Source organism: Cryptomeria japonica, chromosome 1 (assembly GCF_030272615.1).
Source record: "Cryptomeria japonica chromosome 1, Sugi_1.0, whole genome shotgun sequence".
Classification (NCBI taxonomy): domain Eukaryota; kingdom Viridiplantae; phylum Streptophyta; class Pinopsida; order Cupressales; family Cupressaceae; genus Cryptomeria; species Cryptomeria japonica.
In genome coordinates this window covers 434,639,502-434,653,323 of record NC_081405.1, presented here as the reverse complement: position 1 = coordinate 434,653,323, position 13,822 = coordinate 434,639,502, and positions in this window count along the sequence as shown.

Below are 13,822 nucleotides of genomic sequence, written 5' to 3'. Positions count from 1 at the left end.
AAAATCTTGGTGTTATGGTGTTGTTGTTATTTTCTTTGTGTTTGTGCACTCTACTTTTATTCATTTGTATTAAGTGGTTTAAAGGACATATAAAGAATTTCAAAAATTGCAGAACACTAATTCACCCCCCCCCACCTCTCAGTGTTCCTTGATTCCAACAACTCTCTCTTGTGTCCCAACATGATATTGAGGATAAAAAATAGACCACGTTGATGTTTCTTATGTCCTGGACCTCATCATTAAGCACTTGTATTTCATTCTTTCTAGGTCTACAAGTATTTAGATTTGATTGTTGGATGTAGTGGGACTACATGTACCAATGAGATATATAAATTTAAGGACTTGTCATTACTAATCAAGTATAAATATATTTAAGCACTTTGTAAGATGAGGTGGTTTCTATTGGAATACAATGAACCCAAGAACACTGAGAGGGGGGGTGAATCAGTGTTCTATCAGTAACACAAGATTTTTAACCTTTTACAACATACACATATAAATCGGTAAATGAAGAAACATATAACATGAACCAAATAAACCATCCACATAATACACAAAATTTATACGTGGAAAAACTCAAAAGAGAAAAAACCACGGTGGGATTTGTGACCCACAATAGCAATTCACTAGCCATATGAAAGATATTACATAGCATGGGGGCTTGCACATGCATGAAGGCACACTTCCTAGAGTACACTACTCAACACTAAAGAGTCTCACTAACTACAAGCTTCTGCTGAAATAAAATAGTACTGGTGAACTCACAAAATGCATCTGCAATGCCAAAAAGAGTTCCGGTTAAAGCTTTGTTCTGTACCGGTTCATAAACCTTGAACCTTCTATCAGTATCTCCTTCCTTCCAATAATGTCTTACAAAAAGTCTACAAATCATTGCATGATATAACTAGTCATTTTTTCGAAGCCTTAGCTACCCTGAATACCCTAATTATAGCTAACAATCTTAATCATGATAAATTATGGCTCGAGGGAGATTCACTTAATATTATTAAGTATCTGAAGGGGGAGTCGGAGCCATCTTGGTCAATTGAAAACATTATCCTAAAAGCTAGGGAAATCATCCCTAGTTTTAAAGAAATAACTATTCAACATGCCTTCAGAGAGAAAAATATGGTGGCAGACTGTCTGGCAAACCTAGGAGTTAATTCTAATTCTCAAATGATTTGGCATGGGGAAGATATTAATATGAACATTAAAGAGCTCCTTAGAAAGGACGGATTTACGGGGAGGGAAGGACCGCATAATCATGATAGGGTATATGAATAATTTACAATTTGATGGAAAGGTAATGATTACCTAGAAAAGCGGTAGAACCCCAATCATTTTTAATATTACGTCGCACACTTTCTGGGTCACCCTTTTCAAAATCCCGAGTAACTACAGGAAAGAAGTGTTGAGTTTGCAAAGGAATAGAGCTGAGAATCTGAATTCGAATATGGGAGGAGATTTAAGGAGGGAGGAACTAGATAATACGTCAAGATGGAAGACGATGCCGAAAGTGTGGGAGAAGTTGGAAAAAGGGTCCCTCACAAGCTTTATGGAGAAGCTGGTGGATTATGACAAAAGTAGGGTGAATCTAGCTGTTTCCAAAAAATTTGAAAATTGGTGTAATGGGTCCTTTAAAATCTATGGGGTTAAGTTCAAATTGGATGCAAGACTCATTGCTACTATGACTAGCATGCCCCATTCTGGGCTTAATTTTTTAGAGACCTCAAAGTCTTAAATAATGCGGTTAATTTGTTCCCATGTAAGGAAAAAGAGAGGGCCAGAATTGGCAAAGCCATAAGGGGTTACTATGAAGCGTCTAATATCAAGAAAATCTGGGGCTGGGTTTTGAATGCCATAATGGAATATATCACTGTTGAGGGCCGATGTTCCAAGGCCCACACTTACCACTTTGTTCTTTTAAACCATTTCAGGCATGACAAAAGGGTCTCCCTGCCCTACTACCTTTTTAGGTCCCTTTCAAGGTCCCTCAATAAACACAGTAAGAACCCCTCTAATCCAGTTCTCCATTGTGAGATTTTGTTGCGCATTTATGAGCACTGTAAAACCCTCGCCATTATGGAAAACAAGAGGTTATTTGCCTCTCCGGGGAAGAGAAAGCTGGAGGGAGGCGATTCTAGCAAGGATAAGGTGTCTTCTAGCAAAAAAAGTAAGAGTGCCTCTGGGACGGAAACCCATTAAGAAAAGATTGAAATAGAGGAAATGGGAAAAGAAGGCAGCAAAATGGATACGGATGATTTTGATGGTGAAGATAGCTGGAAAGATGAGGGGGTGGGTATTGAGGAAGAAGGTGGTGATAATGAGTCTGACAATGAAAGCCCTATCCACAATGATTGTCATGGCAAGGACAATAGCCACCCAATGGAGGATGTGGAGTACAAAGATAATGAGGATAAAGATGTGAATTCTAAGAGGGAGGAGAACAAGGATCCTAAGAAGGATATGACTAAGGATAGTTTAAGTGAGGATAAGGAAAGTGCGGGTAAAGGGTTATTCCTGGATAACCTCAGAAAACTCAGTGAGGCGAGACTGGATTATGACAGATGGACCTATGAACTCTTGAAGAACTTGGAAAAAAATGGGAAACGAATGGATGAGAAGAGGAAGGATAACGATAGGGATCAGATAAAATGGAAGTAGGATATGGAGGAGAAAATAAAACTGCTGGAAGAAGGGAGTGTGGCGATGAAAAATTTGTTGGGCATTATCCCGAATATCCTGTCAGTAGTCACTAAAAACTTGGAGGATATTGCTAACGTCTTTGATAATTCCAGTTCTCCTAAACCGGTGGTGGACCTTGACATGGATTTAGATTCTATCCAGATTGGCAGTGGTGAAGCTACTCTAGCTGGTGCTGCTAAGAGGACCAGGGCAAGTGTCAAGAAAGTTGTGGCTGCTTCTGCTAAGGATATCACTAATCTTAGGGAAAACATGAAAGAACTGCATGGGATTAGCAACACCTTGGCTAATGCCCTGAAAAAAATCAATTAGTTTCTTCTCTTGGGTCTTGCTGGTTTTGTTGGCTTTGTGGGGATTTAGTCAGTTCTCTATGGTTTTTTGTTGGATTTTCGTTGGTTTGTCCCTTTTTGTCTCTTTTTGCTTTATCTACTAAGTTTCGCTTGTAAAGGGTTTCGAGGCCCCTTCAAAACCTGTTTTCACCTTAATAAAAAACATTTGCATACAAATGATCTACATACATATCCTTTTCATATACCCATAATCCTATTCGCATCTCTCTCATATCATAATGACCTAACAAACTGACCTATATACCCTTCACAAACAATATGCCTTATGTCGGCTTACAATGTATTACAAAAGATATACAATGTCGGCCTTATACAATAAGTACAAAATGATTTTACAAATAAAACTTTCTTGATGTCGGCTTCCCTGAAGTGCTGGATGTCGGTGCCGGTGCCGGTGTCGGTGTCTGCCTTGATTTCTCCAATGCCGGTGAATGCCTCCAAATGCCAGTGTATGATTTCTATAGAATCTTGTTTCCATATAGAATCTTGTTGCCATATATAATCTTGTTGCCATCAATGACAACATATGAATCCAATGAGTGTCAGTTGCCAACAATCTCCCCCTTTGGCATTGATGGCAACACTCATGTGAAAAATGGATTCCCTACAAATTCAACTGAAATATGACACATGCTCCCCCTAAGAAATACACTCTATCTGATATCCTTCCCATATTATTTTGTTTGATATTTTTCTGATATTTTATATATATATATACACTCCCCCTTTGTCATCAATGCCAAAGACTGGTGAAAGAATTGAAAGAATATGTGCAAAATAATTTACCGGAGCTTGACCAATTTCAAAATTTCTAGGTAAGCCTTGTCCAGCAACTGTAAATATGTATCCCAACCAGATTTGAAAGTATCAGACATGGATACCAATCCACTCAATAAGTGTGCAAGTGTTTCCTTCTTTGAGACTTTTGTCGGTGTGGGCTTAGCAATCATATCCAAACATTCCCTCTTATGTACACCGAGTGAATCCAATCATGGACTCACCAATCCTCTAAGACTCCTTTCTCTCTAAATGATCTTTTCTCTCTCCTTTTCAGAAGAAAAAATTTGGTTCTCCAAAGACAAAATTTGACCATCAACAAATGTTGTTAGTGAGGGCAATCCATCAAAAGAATTTTCAATGTTAGCTATCTTATCATGTAATTCCTTTAATCTGCTATCTACATTTGTTGTAAGTGTTTCTATGTTACAACAAACCTTATAGATATTTGTACACTGTTTCAAACAATTCTCAATAAGATTCTATTTTCCTTCAATTTTCTTCTTCTATGTGTCAATGATTTGGTCAAAAGTGGCTCTCTTAGCCATAGTGAATCTCTCAAGTGCCCGTCGGTCTGAAATTTTCCTCAAAGATTGAAAGTTGTTAGATATATGACCAGTTAATACCTTAAGCTTGCCAGAAGGGCTTGCTTCATTTTCAATCTTACAATCAGGAATTGGTCTGTGTAAAACTATGATTGAGTCATCTATTATTCCTTTATCTGTCGATCCCTCCTTTATTAGTTTCTAAGTAGCCATCATCATTAACTCAGTGGGACTCATCTCAATTATTGATTACTTCTCAACTTGAGAAGTGTCAATTGCCAAAGCCTTTGCTGGGGAATCAACATTAACTGTCGGTATAGTCTAAGTTCCCTTTACCTTATCCTCCTTAGCACTGGTGGCTTCACCACTTGGTGCAGTGTCAATTACTGCCATTGGAGTATTATCCACAATATTGTTAGTACCCTGTACATTGCCTTGCTAAAAAATAGTTTATGTCGATATTGACTGTACACTCTCCTTTACTGCCAGTTTATTCAAAATTGGAGCTAAACTATCCAAAATACATTTCCCTTTAGATCTGTTCGGGATGGTGGAAGTTGTTTCTTTTACAAATTCTTCTTGGGAGGTCAGAAAATCAAGATTCTTTTGGAAGAATTTGGCCCAACCATCTATGATCTCATGTTTTCCTAAAATGTTTTGAAATAACCCCAAATTTTTTCATCTCTATCGATACCAAGAATGGTGATTGCATCCTTGATTTTCATACCTACTGGTATGTCATGAGCCTGACACTTCTTCCCTAGACCAGGTAGCTCATTTATGAAGTAAAACATTAGACAAACAATGAGATTTCCAAACCTAAAGGTTCCTTTCTTAACACCCTTAATCTTTCCAAGATTTAACATCAGTTCACTTCTCAACCATTCACACAAGTCATATTTACCATCATTCCTCAGCATCTGATGTGCAGCATGGATGCAAGAACTAACAACATAATTCGATCGGATAGATTGAGTTACCTTGTAACTGATTATCATGGTTGCAAAATTCACATCTGTGTCCTTGATTATGTTGATCCTCATCGATCTAGCATCATGGGTTGCACCAGTGAGCTTCTCAACCACAATGTTGGAGATCTTCTTGCCAGGTTCTTGTCCGACTTTGGGTAAGCTAGTGATAGCTTGAATAGCTTCCTTTGTGATCATTTAGGGCCGATACAACTAGATGAACTTGTTGTGAACCCTACTCAGAACAAATCTGATTACCTTATCTTTGAATTCTGGTATGTGTAGGATACCAGTTAACCCTAGATCCTCAATAGATTTGTATTACAACTTAATTGTTCCAGAGCTTCCCAGTATCACAGATTGATACATGCCCTTTGTTTCCTCTATGCCTATATCCTTCAAGGTGCAGTGAATGTATGCCCTTACATCTTCAACATACATCACACCATCGGGAACCATAGAGAATGCTCCCGCAGAGTCTTCCTTCTTAGCTATCTAGGAAGCTTCCTTGAAAATGAGTCTCAGCCTATCCTTGACTTCAACAATGGTGCGATTTTCAATGAAAGTAGGAGCAGATGATCTGGATGCCATTGTAAAGAAATACCTTAAAGTGATAGTCAGTTGAAAGATTTAGTTCTTTAAAAATCCTCACAGAATTCTTTTGCTCACTCTTAATCACCTAAGATTTGCCTTTGCTTCGCTCTAGATTGCTTGAATGCTAGGTGAATGAAAATGAATCCACTTTTCCCTTTTTCTCAGCGAGTGAGCCCTAATTCTTCACTATCATAAATGCTTCGTGATGAACCCTACCGGATGCCGGTTTCACAGTCTTATGTCGGGTAAACCTTCATCAATTATTAACACAACATTCTAGATCTCTTCCAGATCTCCTCCAGGGAGTATGCAAGATTTACAATGAGTTTACCAGCCCCTAAGGCATATGCCTCAGTTACCAGTGGAATTTCCTGTCGGTGTAGGAATGCTCTGGTCTACCGGTGGAGTTACAAGTGCAGGTACTGGTGTAGTTGTATCTCCACTTGGTTCTTTAGATTTTCTAACCCATCTCTTGGTGTGATATTGTTGTATTTCATCTACCTTCTATTTTCCCTTCTCATTTGCTTTATCATTGCTAACTGGTGTAGTTTTGCTTTTGCAGTATTTAGCAATATGACCTATTTTGTTGCATGTAGAACATGTAAAACTGTTCTTTTGAATTGCTTTGACATATCTAATGTCATTCATTGACCTACAATGATTAGCCAAATGTCCAAACTTTCCACATGCATGACATTGAACATTCATTCTGCAGTCTTCTGACTTATGACCATATTTCTTGCAATTTGTGCATTGACCGGGAACAAAATTGTAGTTTTGATTTGCTTTATTTCTACATTGTCTAGCCATATGCCCAAATTTATTACACACAAAACATCTACCATTGAATTTATAAGCATTAGATTACCTTACCGGTTTCCCCCATTCTGATGAGTTCTGCATATTAGTTGTCTAATTTTTATTTGCAGTACCGGAGCTTTCACCTTGTACAAATCCAAGTCCTCTAGAATCTTCATTTTCCTTTGTCTTCTCAATAAATCATCCAATTGTGTTGTGCTAATCCTGAATTTTTCTTTATACTCATTTACAGTAGTCAGATCATTTCTCAGAGAAGTTATTTGTCTTTCAAGCTCTTGTTCATTATTCTGGGAGTGTGCCAAATCAATTCTCAATAGATTATTTTCATGAGTCAATCTGCCACATTCTTCAAATTTGTTTTTCAGAGATATAGCAAGATTTTGTTCCTTCTTCTTTCTGTCCTCAATATCTTTTGATAACCTCATAGTCAGGTCTTGCATTTCATTCTTCATGAGCATGTTTGCTTGACTCATTTTTTGACATTGTTCCTTAAGTGCATTTTTCTCTTCATCATCCTGGTTTTGCAAAAGTTCCTTTCTCTTAGCTTGAGCTGATGATAACCTTTCTTGTAGAATAAGAATGAATTCATTAGCTGAATTCAATTCATCTTGCAGTTTCAAGTTCTTCATCCTCTCAACACCATAGTCCTCAAGTGTCATCTCAAGTTGCTTCTCCATAGCCATGTTCAATGATTCTGGTTTTAGGGTCTTCCTCAAGTTGTTAAACATCTTCCGAGGTACCAGGATTTGATACCAATTGTTGGAATACATTGAACCCAAGAACACTAGGGGTGAATCAGTGCTCTACCGGTAAAACAAGATTTTAACCTTTTACAACATACACATATAAACTGGTAAATGAAGAAACATATAACATGAACCAAATAAACCATCCACATAACACACATAATTTATATGTGGAAAACCTCAAAGAGGAAAAACCACGGTGGGATTTGTGACCCACAATATCAATTCACTGGCCATATGAAAGATATTACATAGCATGGGGGCTTGCACATGCAGGAAGGCACACTGCTCAACACTAAAGAGTTTCAATGACTACAAGCTTTTGCTGAAATAAAATAGTACTGGTGAACTCACAAAATGCATCTGCAATGCCAAAAAGAGTTATGGTTAAAGATTTGTTCTGTATCGGTTCATAAATCCTTAACCTTCTACCGATATCTCCTTCCTTCCAAGAATTTCTTACAAAATATCTATAGATCATTGCATGATATAACATTCACATACAAATGATCTACATACATATCCTTCGATATACCTATAATCCTATTTGCATCTCTCTCATATCATGATGACCTAACAAACTGACCTATATACCCTTCACAAACAATATGCCTTATATTGACTTACAATGCATTGCAAAAGATATACAATGTCGGCCTTATACAATAATTACAAAATGATTTTACAAATAAAACTTTTATTGATGTCGACTTCCCTGAAGTGCTGAATGTTAGTGTCGGTGTCTACCGGTGTATGACTTCTATGGAATCTTGTTGCCATATAGAATCTTGTTGCCATCAATGACAATATATGAATCCAATGAGTGTCAATTGCCAACAGTTTCATCCTACCAATACCTATGCCTTAGACAACAACCCTACAACACAAAATTAGGCCTCACATACCTTCAAGTATATACTGGAATCCCTTAGGTTGTTTATTTAACCTAGTTAGGCATCCTTTTGGCCATCATTCCATTTAATATACTACTTTGTAGACTATGACAAAAAATTACTTGCAACATATCCCAATTGTTTTGATAGTAGATCATGGGACAACCAATTCCAAGGTATTAACCAGCCAAACATGTGCTAGGATAGTGGAAAATCTATTAAGCCTTATCCTACTAAAATAGGTTGTGGCTACCCACCATTAGACAAATGGTATATTTACAAGTTTGCAAGGACTTGTACACCTACCTTACTAGTTTTGGCTTGTTCATGTGCATTATGTGTTTGTTAATATTTAGACAAACTCCCCCTTCTTGAAATTAGTCCAAACAGGGAATTTTTCCATGTTGAGACTTTTTTTTTGTTTGTTTTGTTTTTTTATTTGTATAAGTCACAACTTGGTCTACAACTACAACCTTGATTTCAAGTAAAAAATGATAGTAAAAAACTTGGTCCATGACCAAATTCATAAGGTTACTCTAGCCTAACTCATAGTTGTCACTTTAGTCCAATATAATTCAATTTATTAACCAAAATAAACCATTGTCCAACCTAGCTTTAGACCATTTAACCCATAGTTAAAAAAACTCTACGTTAACTCCATCAGAGTTGGGTTGACTCAAGTCAACATCAACCTCAGGTTAGTTCAACCTTACTTTAACTTTACCATAGTACATTTAGCCTTAAGTTTAAAACACCCTAGTTATTTTAATTGAAGTTAACCTAAACCATAGGTCAACCCAACCTTAGTTCAACTTAACAGTTATTTAATTTACCTTTATATCATCCAATGCATATTCAACCAACCCTAGGTTTACTCCACCCTAGTTAGTTTAACTCAAGTCAACTGAAAATGTAGGTCAAACCCATCCAACCCTAGTTTTTAGTCCATCCTATTTATTTTAACTAAACCTTAGTTTAACTTAGCCATAGTCAATTTAACCCATAACCAACTAATCCTAAGTTCACTTACCTTAGTTTAACCCTAGTCCAACTTAATTCAGCTTAACTTTAGTTCATAATTAATCATATTAATACTTAACCCAATCCTAAATTAACCATAGTCAAAAACATTATTAACTTCCATACTCATTTATCTCACATCTAGGTAACACCAAACTTTAGCCATGGCACCTGTAGCATCATTATTTGTACACCCTTAATTGGGTGGTACAATCATAGGCTTAGGTTAGCACCCACCTTATTATGTTGCATCTTGCATATTAATTTCCCTTTAAGCATTTAATTAATAAATTTAATCAAATCTAAATTCTTATTTTATCTCTCCACACATCATAAAATTGGGCCCTTAAACCTAAGCGCGCCCCTTTTTATTTTATTCTTCCAATTAATTAATTCATCAAAATCCCTAATTAGGTCCTATTTCGAGCTTCAAGGCCTGATTTCACATATCAAAACATCTCAAATCGCCGCATCCTCCTGGGAATCATCTTATAATCATAATATCTCGCATGCGAATCACATCAATCCCTACTTTTTCTCCCCAAATTTTGGGATCATGTTTTAGCAGTGTTATAATGTTTAAATCCAACTTGGTATGGAAAAATATCATTTCTATGTTGGCCTATGATCAAAAAAAAAGTTAGGGTTTCATACATATAGCCTTTTCTTTCCTCATTTGAAGGATCCATCTACAAGCAATTGAATGAGCCTCTTATGAAGTGAAAGTGCAGGTTGTGTAGAGTCTTCAATAAGAAAATCAAGAATTTAATCAAGCCTTCATCAACCATTTTCACCATCAAAGTGGAGCTTAGAAAATTTTGAAGAATAATAGGAGATCACCAACTGTTGATTGGCTTGTACCTCTCCCTTAGGGTTTGGTATGGTTTCATATTATGTTCATATAATTGTATGAGCTTCATAATACTTATTTTCATATTTACATTCATGCTTTAGATCCATTATTGCATTTTAATATTTAAAGCATTTACATTTACATTTACATTCATTTAGGGTTTACTCTCTAAGCATAGGGTAGATCTCTAGATTTACATTTAGGATCTTGCATACACACAAGGTTCTAGCACACACACACATTTAAAATTTACATTGGATATTTGTGGAGGTGGAAATCACCAAAAAAAGAGGTTTGACTAAGGAAAAACCCTATATAGCCACTGAAACACCATTTTTCAAGTTGCAAGTGCAAGTATGGAAATATGGCAGATGCACGATCTTCAGAACCGATAGAACAAACAGTTGCAAATTCAAAGGCAAAAATAGTCTTTAGGGACCAAGGATGGTGTCCTACTCCAGGACCAAGGTATGGCGCCTTGGTCCTCTGTGTTTTCCTACTTCTTGTGGCAGTTCAGCAGTGCAATATCTCAAATTTGTAGGTTTTAGATCCTAGCTCTATGTAGTATCAGGGACCAAGGTGTGTCGACCTGGTCTTGCTCAATTAGGCCCAAATTTTGGTGACAGGTACATATCATAATTTCATTTCCAGTTCTGTGGTTGATATCTCATATTCAATTCTATACGTTTCTGTTATTGCAGTTAAAGTAGTTTCTTTCATTCATCTTTCTATCTTAGTTTGTCATTATTGCACATTTTGCACACTCCCTTTCATAGAAGAAAAGGAATAGAAACCCTAAGAGTATTCATTGACTCTCTTTCACAAGAAGTAGTCAAAGTGAATCACTTCCTTAGGCTCTTTCACATTCCAATGTATGGTTGAAAGTGGGGTTAGGTCCTAAACCACTCAATCCCATTTTTCACCATCACAACACCATTTCACACTCAAGACATAGTCAATTTATATCGAAGTCATAAGTCTAACTCTTAACCATAACAAAACATCCCATGCACATTTGAGTTCATATAAAATCATAATTTATCCATAGTCATATCACACTCATTTTTTACCAATTTTTGAGTCTATTTTATCTTTGGTTGATCACATTTTGAGTTCACCTTTTGTCTTTCTATATCTTTTCATGTCAACTAAGAAATTGTTTTTATCGATAGAAACAACAATCAACATTTTTATTTTATTTATTTTTTTATTTTTTTATATATATAAAAATGGAGTGCTGAGAGGAATAGGTTCGCGAGGAAAGGCAAATGCGCAAGGAGAAGGTCCATGAGGTAAGGCAGTTGCACGGGGTTGGCTCTTAGGGTACGGATAAACTGGTGTGCAAGGCTAATCAGGCGTACAGGTTCATTCCGGAAGACAGAGATAATGAATATCTGCAAGACGTCACTAACAAACAGAAAGATTCAAATTGGAAAGTGTTTGATGTGGACTAGGAGGAAAATGTTATCTCTGAACATGAGGGGAACTGGGAAGACATCTCCCATCGGGATCAGTTTTTAGACCCGCCATCCAAATGTAGTCTCAGAAACCCTAACCATTGCATAGTGGATTTATCTAAGGATGTTGCTGATGATTGTTCTATCTTTGAAAACCATGCAATCATCGGAAGAGTTGTTGGCCCTAAATTTCCCAGGAAATCAATCAGGTCATGGGCAGATGAGCATTGGGGTAAACATGTTGTCATTAAATTCCTGCCGAAAAGTTTCTTTGTTGCAGTCTTCGCGGAGGAAGAGGAGAGATACTGGATATTTTGCTCTCAAAATTGGTTCTTTGATAGCCATCCTTTTTATCTACAACCCTGGTATCCTAATTTCGACCCTACTCAGTTGGCGATATATGATAAACCCTTGTGGGTCTGTCTATACAATCTCCCTTCTGAATATTGGAGTAACCCTTGTTTAGAATGCATTGGTAGGACTTTGGGCACTCTGCTGGAAATTTGTGAAGCAATCATTGATGCGGATCTATACATCTATGCCAGAATAAAAATTGTGGCGGTCAAAGAGATTCCGCCTTCCATTTCCATTATAACAAATGAGGGGAGTTGGGTTCAACAGGTGGAGATTGAAAAAGATATTACTTCATGCACCAGATGTGGTAGTAGGCGACACCCTGTCGAGAGGTGTAGGATGTTTTTCAGGAGGGTGTTCAAAAAGCCTCCCAACAAATCTGGCAAAGTTTGGAACCATATTCCTCCTACAAAATCAGAATTATCTCTACTGATTGGCCCGATCTTTGCCAATACTGATCCGCCACCAAAGCAATTATCCCAAGATAATGGAACTGCTTCAAAGGCCCCCATCTACAACAATACTCCTCATCCAGGATTGGTATCCCCTTCCCCTCCACCTAATCAAGATGATACTAAAGAGGATAGGCTTTCCGCTGAAGGATCTAAATCCTCTTGGCCAAATGAAGAACCAGAAAATTTGGACGATTTGGATATTTTGGATCCCAGATGCATTAGTCAATTTGCAAATACACTCCTGGGTAGAGCCAAGGGATCTAAGGGTCGCATAAGCCACAAAGTTATCCATGAACAAAGAGCTCATGAAATGGGAATTGTTAGTGTTATTGATTATCTTAAAGTATCCAAGGGAGGAAACACCTCCCTTGGAGAAAGATGAGGATTTCCTCCTGGAATGTCAGGGGTTTAGCTACCCCTGACAAGAGACGCTTGATCAAAATAACCATGATCAAGCTAGCATCTGATATGTTTTTGCTACAAGAAACTAAGCTAAATTCAGAGAAAGCTCTGGATTTTAAAAAAAATTGCTATTATTGGGATGGTATTTTTCAGGAGGCGCGAGGCTCGGCCGGGGGGCTTGGGATCATTTGGAACCCATCACACATCAAGGTAAGTAGTATCGCTTCCCATGAGTTTTGGATGGCGTGTTCTGTCAAATGTAAAAAGTCAAACCTATGCTTTCCATTGTTCAATATTTATGGTCCAATCAAAACAGAAGATAAGCGTAAGGTGTGGTGTGAGGTGTCGGATTTGGCTCTTAATCTAGATCTTGGGAAAGTTGTCATGGTAGGGGATTTCAATGCAATCCTCTATGCAGAGGATAAAAGGGGTGGTCTAAAGCTTCCCTCGAAGGTGGCAGAACACTTTAGAGATTTTGTTACCAATTGTAAAGTGGTTGATATCATCCCTAAGAATGGTACCTTTACTTGGAATAATAGAAGATGAGATTTTGTGAATATTGCTGAAAGATTGGACAGGTTCTTTGTTGGGGAATGGTGGTTACTGAGTCATCACTCCATCGACTCTGCTATCGAACCCCAAAGTGGGTCAGATCATTATCCTATATCACTTAACATTGGACAAGATACAGAGCAACATAAAAATTATTTCAAATTTCTAAGTATGTGGTGGTTGGACCCAGCATTTCTCAGTCATATTAAAATTTGGTGGAGCAAAAGTAATGTTTTCTCTGGTTCCCCCAGTTTCAAATTCACCAAAAGATTACAGTTCATCAAAAGGAGATTAAAGGAGTGGAACCGAACCTCCTTCAAAAATGTATTTGCAG